The sequence below is a fragment of the Odocoileus virginianus genome, chromosome 10, assembly GCF_023699985.2.
Source record: "Odocoileus virginianus isolate 20LAN1187 ecotype Illinois chromosome 10, Ovbor_1.2, whole genome shotgun sequence".
NCBI lineage: Eukaryota > Metazoa > Chordata > Mammalia > Artiodactyla > Cervidae > Odocoileus > Odocoileus virginianus.
In genome coordinates this window covers 11481086-11492998 of record NC_069683.1, presented here as the reverse complement: position 1 = coordinate 11492998, position 11913 = coordinate 11481086, and the positions used below count along the sequence as shown (strand labels likewise).

Genomic DNA, 11913 nt, shown 5'->3' with positions numbered 1-11913 from the left:
AGATTTTTATTTTTAAAACTCTGAGTGAAATCCCAGTGAATTAATTAAACAAGAATCAATCTTGGACACATTCCAATTCTAAGGCTCAATGATAATTGTGGCTGAAAGGGGTGAAATATCCTGTGATCTTCCCCCCAACAGGAAGAAGATGTTATCCACTTAATAACTGGAATCAGTTTTTCAGGTAGTCCTTTTATAGACTTAAAGCATGACAATGTATATATATGTATATATATGAGAACGTCTTTCAATATCTCAGTCAACGAGTCTGGTCATGTTAATATGACAGAATGAAAAGGGCTAAATAGTCAAATGTTATTTTTCTTGTTGAAGTTAGTAGGAAAGACGTTACTTGTGAAAAACTTCCCTGCCAAATAACTAGTTGATTTGTTCTATGTGTATGTAAGATTTGCTGGTCATTTTGATAAATTTCCTAATGTGGTAAACTTTTGTTTTTCTAGGTGTGCACCATGGAATTCCTTTGGAAAAATCAACACAGCACATAAAAATGTGCCTCTGAATAATCAGAAGACTCTGTGGAGGAAATGGACAGATAGTCAAATGAAATAAAATACATCCTCAAGTAATAAGGTGGCCTTTTTTCCTCTGTTGTCAAATTGGATGAAAAATAATTTCAAGTGTTTATGTGTAACTTAAAGTCACCCTTAGATTCTGAACAAGTCCCCACAAGGTAAGATTAGCAGTAAGTAGTGGGAACCAGGCTCATAATTAGGGACTGTCTTTATTATGTAAGAAATTTAATTACTTTGAAATCAATCAAACTTAGATTCAGTTCGAGGTATGTCCCTTAGAAATGTATGATTTTGGGAAAATGGATGAGATCTTCTAGCATTAGTTTCTTCAATTATAAAATGAGGATTACAGTTCTTGTTACTGTCAATATTAAACAGTAAACTGTGAGTGTATGATTAGAATATACTCTAGGATTTTTGAGCAGTAGAGTGATGACATTTGGGCTGCTTCAGGAGAACTGATTGTTGGAGACTAGAATAAACATGGAGAGACTTGATAGGAGCCTATTGCAGTGGACCAGGAAGAAATTAAGAAGTAGAGAATGATCAAATTTGTGATATATTTTCATAGTAGGGTGAATAGGATTTAATAAAGTTTTATGAGACTAACAAATGAATGAAGAGTACAGCAATTTTTTTGTCCTAAAAAGAACATGGTAAAAGACAGCATTTAATGAGATAAATAGGGAACACCTCTTTAAATTTTGTATGGAAAATGCTTATGTTTATTATGGACATTTAAAAACTTTTAAATACTAAATTGCCATTCACTTGGATGTCAAAATTAGAGATGTTGTATATCCAAGTTTGCAAATTAAGAGGAAAGCTAGGGACCGGGGACATAAAATTAATGCTATAGCATTTAATTGTTAGGAAAAGGGAAATATCCATCTAAAAACCAAGGAAGTGTCAGTGAGGTCTGAGACATTTCAGGACAGGGAACTTCCATTCACAGTTTGATCTACCCACATTGATTATGAAAATTACCTCAAGCGGGCCTCAAGTATTAGACTTTTGTGGCTTTATAAATATTGGACTTTTTGGATTTTTCTTTCTTATTTTTTTTATTCATTCAATTCTTTTTTACACTCAGCTGAAGCTTTGCTTCCTCTGGAAAGTCTTCTGTCACACTTATTTGATATACTCATACTATGACTCTTAGCACTGTTTGAATATTCATTTAATGGCACTAATAGCGTGGGTCTGGAGTTGGTTGATTTCTCCTTATGTGTCATAGCACTGAGGGAAAGAAACTCTGCCTTCTTCAACTTGATAATAAAAATGTCCATGACACTTTGGACACAAATAGTTGTTCTATACTCATTCTTCCAACAAATGGAAAAAAATTTCTCATACATTTGGGCATTCTCCCCCTTCAACTTTCCCTCCTTGTTTTGTAGGTAAGCTGCTTCTACTATATGAAGTCAGCTCCTGTCCAGATTAGATGGAATCAAGAAATAATGTAACCTACTTTGTTCTCCTGGGACTCACACAGAATCCACAAGGAGGGGAAAGTACTTTTGTTTATGTTCCTGTTTGTCTATATTTTGACCGTGGTGGGCAATTTTCTAATTATAGTCACTATAACTGTCAGTAAGACCCTGAACTCACCAATGTACTTTTTTCTTGCTTGCTTATCATTTATGGATATTGCTTATTCCTCTTCTATCACCCCCAGATTGATCTCAGACTTGTTCTTTGGAGAAAAAACCATAACCTTTAAATCTTGTATGACTCAGTTGTTTACAGAGCACCTTTTTTCTGGATCAGGGGTCTTCCTTCTGCTGGTGATGGCCTATGACCGCTATGTGGCCATCTGTAAGCCCTTGCATTATCTGGTGATCATGAGGCAGAGGGTGTGTGTTGTACTGCTGGTGGTGTCCTGGGTTGGAGGTTTCTTGCACTCAGTAATTCAACTTAGTACTATTTATGGGCTCCCTTTCTGTGGCCCCAATGTCATTGATCACTTTATGTGTGACATGTACCCTTTATTGAAACTCGTCTGTACTGACACCTATGTCATTGGCATCTTAGTTGTGGCCAATGGAGGACTGATCTGCACTGTTGTGTTTCTGCTCTTACTTGTCTCCTATGGAGTCATCCTGCACTCTCTGAAGAACCTGAGTCAGGAAGGGAGGCGGAAAGCCCTCCAGACCTGTGGTTCCCACATCACTGTGGTTGTCTGCTTTTTTGTTCCCTGTATTTTCATATATGTAAGACCTGCTAAGACCTTCTACATTGATAAATCATTGAGTGTGTTCTATACAGTTATAACCCCCATGCTGAACCCACTAATCTACAGTCTGAGAAATTCTGAGTTAACTTATGCTATGAAGAAGCTCTGGAAAAGAAGCATCATATCCCATATTAAATAAATGCATCATCCATCATGAAGGAAGTCATTTGACATCAAGGTTCATTTTCTTAGAATGCAGAAGTCATTTTAAAATTTGTTTTGATTTCTCTTTCTTCAAAGAGTTTATGGTAATTATAATTAAGATTGCAATTATACAAAAAGGGTATAATAACAGTTTACCTACCTACTAGAATTAATTATTTTCTTTATCAGTGTACCTAGAATGGTGTCATGCCTATATAACAAGAAATTAATATGTAATGAATTAGCGAGTTAGTTGTTATATAGTTATACTGTTTTTTCACAAACTTATGAATTTATATTTTTTATTCTTTTTCAGAGACAGTGTAATTTTTATTTAGTATCTTGTCTTTTAAGTTAGCATTTTTACTTATACAGCTTAAAATACATAATTATATATGGCTTGCCTTTACTGTATTTCATCACATTATACAACAGTTTTACTTTTACACTTTTAGTGCTTACAATGAAACTGAAATAAAATAGATAATAATAAATAGTATAAGTGAAAACTGAATGCTACGAAAGTATAGTCGCTCAGTATAGTCTGACTCTGTGCAGCCCCATGGACTTTAGTCCACCAGGCTTTTCTGTCCATTGAATTCTATAGGCAAGATTATTGGAGTGGATTGCCATTCCCTTTTCCAGGGGATCTTCCCAACCCAGGGATGGGACCTGGGTCTCCTGCATTGCAGGCAGTTTCTTTACCATCTGAGCCACAAGGAAATTCAAACAATATGAGGTGAAATGTAAAATGAATTTTCTATTTTTCTCTCAGCTTCTTCCAGTCCTCATTCTCAGAGGTTGACCCTACATTTGCTTCTTAATTTTCATCTAGTAATAATCTTTGCAGATTCAGGTGTATTTTCTATATGTGTATGTATTTGTTTCTTTCTGTATATGTATCACTTGCTTTGGCTATGCAATATCTTAAAGATATTTCCATACCAGCCCATATATATTTTGTAAATTTTCTCATTTTGCAAAACACTCTTCATAAATTTATATCAAAATTAATCTATTTCTTTCGTGAGATTCCCAAACTTTTCTATGACAGTTATATTTCCAATAAGTGTATGTTTTTGAATATGTGCAAATATAAGTTCCTGGGTGTAGAATTGCTGATATTACATTTGATTCAATAGTCAAGTAGTATATGCATTTAACATGCGGATATTGATATTTGTTGCTGAACTGTCATTCTCTTTTTAAAAATTAACTTTTAATTGGAGGAAATTGCTGTACAATGTTTTCTTGGTTTCTGCCATACAACACCCAAATCAGTCATGATTATACATATGTCACCTTCCTCTTAGCTCAGTCAGTAAAGAATCTGCCTGCAATGCCGGAGACCCGGGTTTGATTCCTGGGTTGGGAAGATCCCCTGGAGAAGGAAATGGCAACCCGCTCCTGAATTCTTGCCTGGAGAGTCCCATGGACAGAGGAGCCTGACGGCTACAGACCATGGGGTCGCAAGAGTCGGACACGACTGAGTGCCTAAACCAGCACCACCTCCATCTTCAGCATCCCTCTCCTCCCCCGACTCCACTCCTGCAGATCATCGCAGACTGCCAAGCTGGGCTCCCTGCGTTATATAGCAACTTCTCACAGTTACCTGTTTTACACAAGCTAGTGGATATGTGTCGATGCTACTTTCTCTGTTTTCCCCACTCTTTCCTCCCCCTTCTGTGTCCACGAGTCCCGTCTCTATTTCTGCGTCTCCATTTCTTTCCTGCAAATAGGTCCATCAACACCATTTTACTAGATCCCATACGGATACGTGGATACACTATATTTGTTTTCTCTTTGGGACTTACTTCACTCCAAACTGTTGCTCTTGAGGTTGTACTAACAGCTACTGTGTCTGTGCTTAGCTGATCAGCTGTGTCCGACTCTTTGCGACTCCACGGGCTGTAGCCTGCCAGGCTTCTCTGTTCTTGGGATTTTTCAGGCAAGAATACTGGAACGGGTTGCCATTTCCTCCTCCAGGGGATCTTCTTGACTCAGGAATCGAACCTGCATCTCCTGTGTCTCACCAAGCCATCAAGAAAGCCCCACTAACAACTACTGCCCTGTCCATAGTCCGTGTGAATTTTTTTGACCACATTCTCAATGACCAGTACCTGATAAATATATTTATCACGTCTGATTAAAGTTATTTTTTACTTTAACTGCAAACGTTTTGACATAATTGAGTTTGAGCATCTTCCTACATGTTTAATTTGATTTGTATTTATTTGTGGAGAAGGAAATGGCAACCCACTCTAGTATTCTTGGCTGGAGAATCCCACGGACAGAGGAGCCTGGCGGGCTACAGTCCACGGGGTCTCAAAGAGTCGGACACAACTGAGCGGCTTCATTTTCACTTTATTTGTGGATTTTATATATATGTCTTTAATCTGATTCATTCAATTTTTGATTTTTATGAGAGAATTTTAAGCAAAAGAAATAATCTCTTTACATTGTATATATAGTTAATATTTTCTGGCTATATGTTTTTAACTATTTTCCTATGTAGAATTATTTTTGCATGTAATTTTTTGGTAGTTTATGTTAAATTAAAAAAATTGTATCTTGCTTAGGAAGAATTTTCTCATTTCATTTGTGCCAAAAGTTCTTCAATTTTTTTTTGCATTTAATTTTTCAAGCATTTTTCATATCTTACATCTTATAACATTTGATTCATCTTGAATTTATTTGGGAGTTTAAATAGGGGTTGATTTTATTTGTTCTGTAAATTTTTAGAATTTTAAAAAATATTCACATATTTATCTTTTTGCCATTGATGTGAAATTCTGACTATTGTATTTTGAACTCCCAATGTATTTGGGTCCAATTCAAAACTTTAATCTTTTTCACTGATCTCTTTATTCATGTACACATTGGCACATAATTGCTATGATATCTAAGATATTTTGACATGTGAAGAATCTACCAGTCCCTTAAGCGTATTCTTTCTCAGAATTTTGCCTAAGCCTGTATATTTCTATTTCAAAATTATTAAAACTTAATAAATTAATTATAGATAAGATAAAACTGTTTAAAGTTAGTTTAAAATTGTTAAAATAACTTTAAAAATATGTTCAAAACTATTATTTTCATTGATTCCCATTGAGAATGTTAATTTAAGAAGAGTTTATACATTTAGAGTATAAAAAAACTGTTATCCAGATAAGAATTGGTGTCTTCAGTTAACAAGCCACCTATTGTAACATTGGGTTGAACTTGCAGTTCCTGCTGGTGTTTCTAATCCCTTGTAGATAGCTGCTGTTCTTTAGCTATGTTAGGAAAAAAATCATCTCTTTTAAGGAAGTTCAGGACTAAAATCACTACTGAACATCTTGTGCTGCTGAGATCTTCTTGCCACGTGCTAAGTCGCTTCAGTCCTGTCTGACTCTTTGCAACTGTATGGACCGTGGCCTGCCAGGATTTTTTGTCCATGGGCTTTGCCAGGAAGAATATGGCCACAAAAAAAAAAAGAAAGAAAGAAAGAACGAAAGAAAGAAAAAGAAAAAAAGACTAAAAAAAAATGTGTTAGGATACATTTTAGAGATTTTTTTTTCCTCTGAAATGAGATGTTTATTTTATTATGACTTATTACAACCCCAGGTGGCGCTAGTGGTAAAGAAGCCACCTGCCAACGCAAGAGGTGCAAGAGACTTGGGTTCGCTCCCTGGTTGGGAAGATTCCCTAGGGCAGAAAGTGGCAACCCACTCCAGTATTCTTTTTTTTTAAATTAATTAATTAATTTATTTTACTTTACAACATTGTATTGGTCTTGCCATACATTGATATGAATCAGCCATGGGTGTTCCTGTGTTCCCCATCCTGAACCCCCCTCCCACCTCCCTCCCCATCCGCTCCCTCTGGGTCATCCCAGTGCACCAGCTCTGAGCATCCTGCATCATGCATCGAAACTGGACTGGTGATTCCTTTCACATATGATAGTTTACATGTTTCAATGCCATTCTCCCATATCATCCCGCCCTTACCCTCTCCCAGAGTCCAAAAGACTGTTCAATACATCCGTGTCTCTCTTGCTGTCTTGCATACAGGGTTATCGTTACCATCTTTCTAAATTCCATATATATGCATTAGTATACTGTATTGGTGTTTTTCTTTCTGGCTTACTTCACTCTGTATAATGGGCTCCAGTTTCATCCATCTCATTAGAACTGATTCAAATGCATTCTTTTTAATGGCTGAGTAATATTCCATGGTGTATATGTACCACAGCTTTCTTATCCATTCGTCTGCTGATGGACATGTAGGCTGTTTCCATGCCCTGGCTATTATAAACAGTGCTGCGATGAACATTGCGATACATATGTCTCTTTCAATTCTGATTTCCTCAGTGTGTATGCCCAGCAGTGGGATTGCTGGGTCATATGGCAGTTCTATTTCCAGTTTTTTAAGGAATCTCCACACTGTTCTCCATAGCGGCTGTACTAGTTTGCATCCCCACCAACAGTATAAGAGGGTTCCCTTTTCTTCAGTCACTTTGGTGTCTCTGCAGAGTGGAGTTGAAGTCCAATCTGTGGTGTGTAATCTTAGTGTATATTCCTACTGCTTTGTAGGGAAGGAAGTTTCAGATTATAAAATGCCCTCTTCCCCCTGAATAACCAGTCAATCTGAACTATTCGGGAGGAGCACAAAATACTTCAAAAATGTTTGCTATCTTTCACCTAGAATCTGATTTTGAGACTCCAAACTCTCCCTTTTTCTGATCTGCTTTGTTTATTGGTGAATCCTGAGTACTTAGAACAATGCCTGGCCTATGGTAGATACTCAATGTTGGTTGACTTGAATATGTAATACTACCAGAGTTTACCCAAACCTATGTCCACTGAGTCGGTGATGCCATCCAACATCTCATCCTCTGTCATCTCTTCTCCTCCTGCCCCCAATCTTTCCCAGAATCATGGTCTTTTCAAATGACTCAGCTCTCAGCATGAGGTGGCCAAAGGATTGGAGTTTCAGCTTCAACATCAGTCCTTCCAATGAACACCCAGGACTGATCTCTTTTAGGATGGACTGGTTGGATCTCCTAGCAGTCCAAGGGACTCTCAAGAGTCTTCTCCAACACCACAGTTCAAAAGCGTCAATTCTTCCATGCTCAGCTTTCTTTATAGTCCAACTCTCACATCCAAACATGACCACTGGAAAAACCATAGCCTTGACTAGATGGACATTTGTTGACAAATAATCTCTGATTTTTAATATGCTGTCTAGGTTGGTCATAACTTTTCTTCCAAGGAGCAAGAGACCTTTAATTTCATGGCTGCAGTCACCATCTGCAGTGATTTTGTAGCCAGAAAAATAAAGTCAGCCATTGTTTCCACTGTTTCCCCATCTATTTGCCATGAAGTGATGGGACCACATATCATGATCTTAGTTTTCTGAATGTTGAGCTTTAAGCCAACTTTTTCACTCTCTTCTCTCACTTTTATCAAGAGGCTCTTCAGTACTTCTTCACTTTCTGCCATAAGGGTGGTGTCATCTGCATATCTGAGGTTATTGATATTTCTCCCGGCAAACTTGATTCCAGTTTGTGCTTCTTCCAGCACAGCGTTTCTCATGATGTACTCTGCATATAAGTTAAATAGCCAGGGTGACAATATACAGCCTTGACGGACTCCTTTTCCTATTTGGAACCAGTCTGCTGTTCCATGTCCAGTTCTAACTGTTGCTTCCTGACCTGCATGCAGGTTTCTCAAGAGGTAGGTCAGGTGGTCTGGTATTCCCATCTCTTTCAGAATTTTCCACAGTTTATTGTCATCCATACAGTCAAAGGCTTTGGCCTAGTCAATAAAGCCAAAATAGATGTTTTTCTGGAACTGTCTTGTTTTTTCAATGAACCCCCTATGGATGTTCTTGAAAACCTTTGTGGAAAATCCCAGTGAATTAATTAAACAAGAATCAGCCTTGGACACATTCCAAGACCCAGTGATAATTGCAGCTGGAAGGGATGAAATAGCCTGTGATCTTCACCCCTAATAGGAAGAAGATGCTATTTGCTTAGTAACTGGCATAAAAATTTCAGGAGGTCCTTTCTTAGACTTATAGCATGACTTAAAAAGAATCATGGGAATGTCTTTCAAAATCTCAACTAGTTTGGTCATGTTAATAAGACAGAGTGAAAAGAACTGGACAGTCAAATGCTATTTGTATTTTTGAAGTTAGGAGGAAAGAAGTCACTTGTGAAAAATTTCCCTGCCAAATAACTAGCTGATTTCTTCCATGTGTATGTAGCATTTGCTGGTCATTTTGATATATTTCCTAATGCAATAAACTTGTTTTTCAGTGTGTGCACCATGGAATTGCTTTCAAATAATCTACATTGCAGTTAAAAATGACCTGAATAATCAGAAGACTCCATGAAGCAAATGGACGGACAGTCAAATAAACTATATGCTCAAGTAATAAAGTGGCCTTTTGTCCTCTTTGTCAAACTGGATGAAAAATAATTCCAAGTGTTGATGAGTAACTTCAAGTTATTCTTCATGTTCTGAACAAGTCTCCAGAAGGTAAGACTAACTTTAAATAGTGGGAACCAAGCTCACAGTTGTGAGCCCTTCTTTATTATATAAGAAAATAAATTACTTTAAAATCAAACAAATTCAATTCTAGGTATATGACTTGAAAATGTGTACTTGAGAAAATGAATTAGATATTCTGAACCTTAAGTTCCTCCCTTATGAAATAAGGATTACAGTTCTTGCTACTGTAAATATTAAATGTGTTATATTAAACTATGAGTGAGTGATTGGAATATACTGTAGGAGTCTGGAGAAGTAGAGTGATGTTATCAGAAGAAGGTTAAGAAGGACAGTTTGGGCTGCAGCAGAGAACTGACGTTTGAGGCCAGTATGAATGTGGACAGACAGCAGGAGGCTGTTACCGTGGGACAGAAAGAGATTAACAAGTAGGGAATGATCAGGTTTGTGATATATGCTGAAAGTAGAGCTAGTAGGATTTATGTAAGTTTCATGAGAGTGACAAATGAGTAAAGAGCACTGAAATTTTGTCTCTGAACACTAACATGAAAATTATAGTGTTTAATGAGATAAATAAGGAATCTCTTTAAATTTTATTTAGAAAATGCACATGTTCATTGTGGAAAGTTTAGAAGTTATGTTTTATGAATATCAAAGTGCTATTCAGTTGGATTTCAAAACTAGAGATATTGCAAATAAACATTTGAAATTTAGGGGAAAGGTAAGGACTGGAGATACAAAATTAGACTTCTGCATTCTAATTTATTGATCAAAAAAGGGAATTATCCACCTACAGACCAAAGAAGTGTCAGTGAGGTTAGAGACAATTCAAGATAAGGAATTCATCTATTTATACATTCATCTACCCACACTGATTATGTGTATTACCTTGAGTGTTTCATGTATTATACTTTGTGTCTTTATAAATGCTGCAGCTTTTCATGGCTTTCTTTATTTCTTTATACTTTCAATTATTTTTTAAACTCAGCGGAAGCATTACCTCCTCTTGAAAGTCTTCTGTGAGACTCACTTGATGTACTCCTATGTTCTGACTCCTCAGTACTCTGTGAATTTAATGGAACTTCATACAGGTGTCAGGAATTGATTTTTTTGGTTGTTCTGTGTCATATCACTGAGGCTAAACAATAAACAAACAAAAACAACTAAGCATTATTCAACTTGGTAATCAAAATTTCTATGACACATTAGACACAAATAGATGTTCTATTGATGTTCTTCCAATGAATGAATAAATTAAAAAAATTCTTATACATTTGAGCATTTTTCCCCTTTAAGTGTTATCCCTTTCTTTTTTTTTTTTTTTAAAGTAAACTGCTTTAATATGTGAAGTCAGCTCCTGTCCAGATTAGATGGAATCAAGAAACAATGTAACCTACTTTGTCCTTCTGGGTCTCACACAGAATCCAAAAGAGCAGAAAGTCCTTTTTGTTTTGTTCCTGTTCATCTATCTCTTGACTCTGGTGGGCAACCTTCTTATTATAGTGACTGTAGCTGTCAGTGAGACTCTGAACTCACCGATGTACTTTTTTCTTGCTAGCTTATCATGTATGGATGTCACTTACTCCACTTCTATCACTCCCAGATTGATTTCAGAGTTGTTGTTTGGGGAAAAAACCATATCCTTTGAGTCTTGTATGACCCAGCTGTTTACAGAGCACTTTTTTGCTGGATCAGGGGTCTTCCTTCTGCTGGTGATGGCCTATGACCGCTATGTGGCCATCTGTAAGCCCTTGCATTATTTGGTGATCATGAGGCAGAGGGTGTGTGTTGTGCTGCTGGTGGTGTCCTGGGTTGGAGGTTTTCTGCACTCAGTGATTCAACTTAGCACTGTTTATGGGCTCCCATTCTGTGGCCCCAATGTCATTGATCACTTTCTCTGTGACATGTACCCTTTATTGAAACTTGTCTGTACTGACACCTATGTCATTGGCATCTTAGTGTGTGGCCAATGGAGGACTGATCTGCACTATTGTGTTTCTGCTCTTACTCATCTCCTACGGAGTCATCCTGCACTCTCTGAAGAGCCTGAGTCAGGAAGGGAGGCGGAAAGCCCTCCAGACCTGTGGTTCCCATATCACTGTGGTTGTCTGCTTCTTTGTTCCCTGCATTTTCATGTATGTGAGACCTGCTAAGACGTTCCCCCTCGACAAATTATTGACCGTGTTTTTCACAGTCATAACCCCCATTCTGAACCCACTAATCTACAGTCTAAGATGTTCTGAGCTAACTTATGCTATGAAGAAGCTCTGGAGAAGAAACATCATATCTCATATTAAATAAATGCATCATCTACCGTGAAGGGAGTCACTTGACAGCAGGTTCCATTTCCTTAGAGTGCAGAAGTCATTTTAAAATTTGATTCTGATTTAAAATTTTTTCTTTAAAAAGAAAAAATTCTCTTTCTTCAAAGATTTTATGATCATTGCAATTAAAGATTAATATTATACAGTTGTGCTATTAATAACAGTTTGCTCCATGCAAAGTC

General features: G+C 37.1%; 2 pseudogenes; both read left to right on the top strand.

Annotated features, from left to right (window-relative positions):
• The first annotated feature begins 1977 nt into the window (after window positions 1-1977).
• LOC110148486 (olfactory receptor 4A47-like) lies at window positions 1978-2908 on the top strand (annotated as a pseudogene).
• Window positions 2909-10777: 7869 nt separating this feature from the next.
• LOC110148480 (olfactory receptor 4A47-like) lies at window positions 10778-11708 on the top strand (annotated as a pseudogene).
• The last annotated feature ends 205 nt before the right edge of the window (window positions 11709-11913 follow it).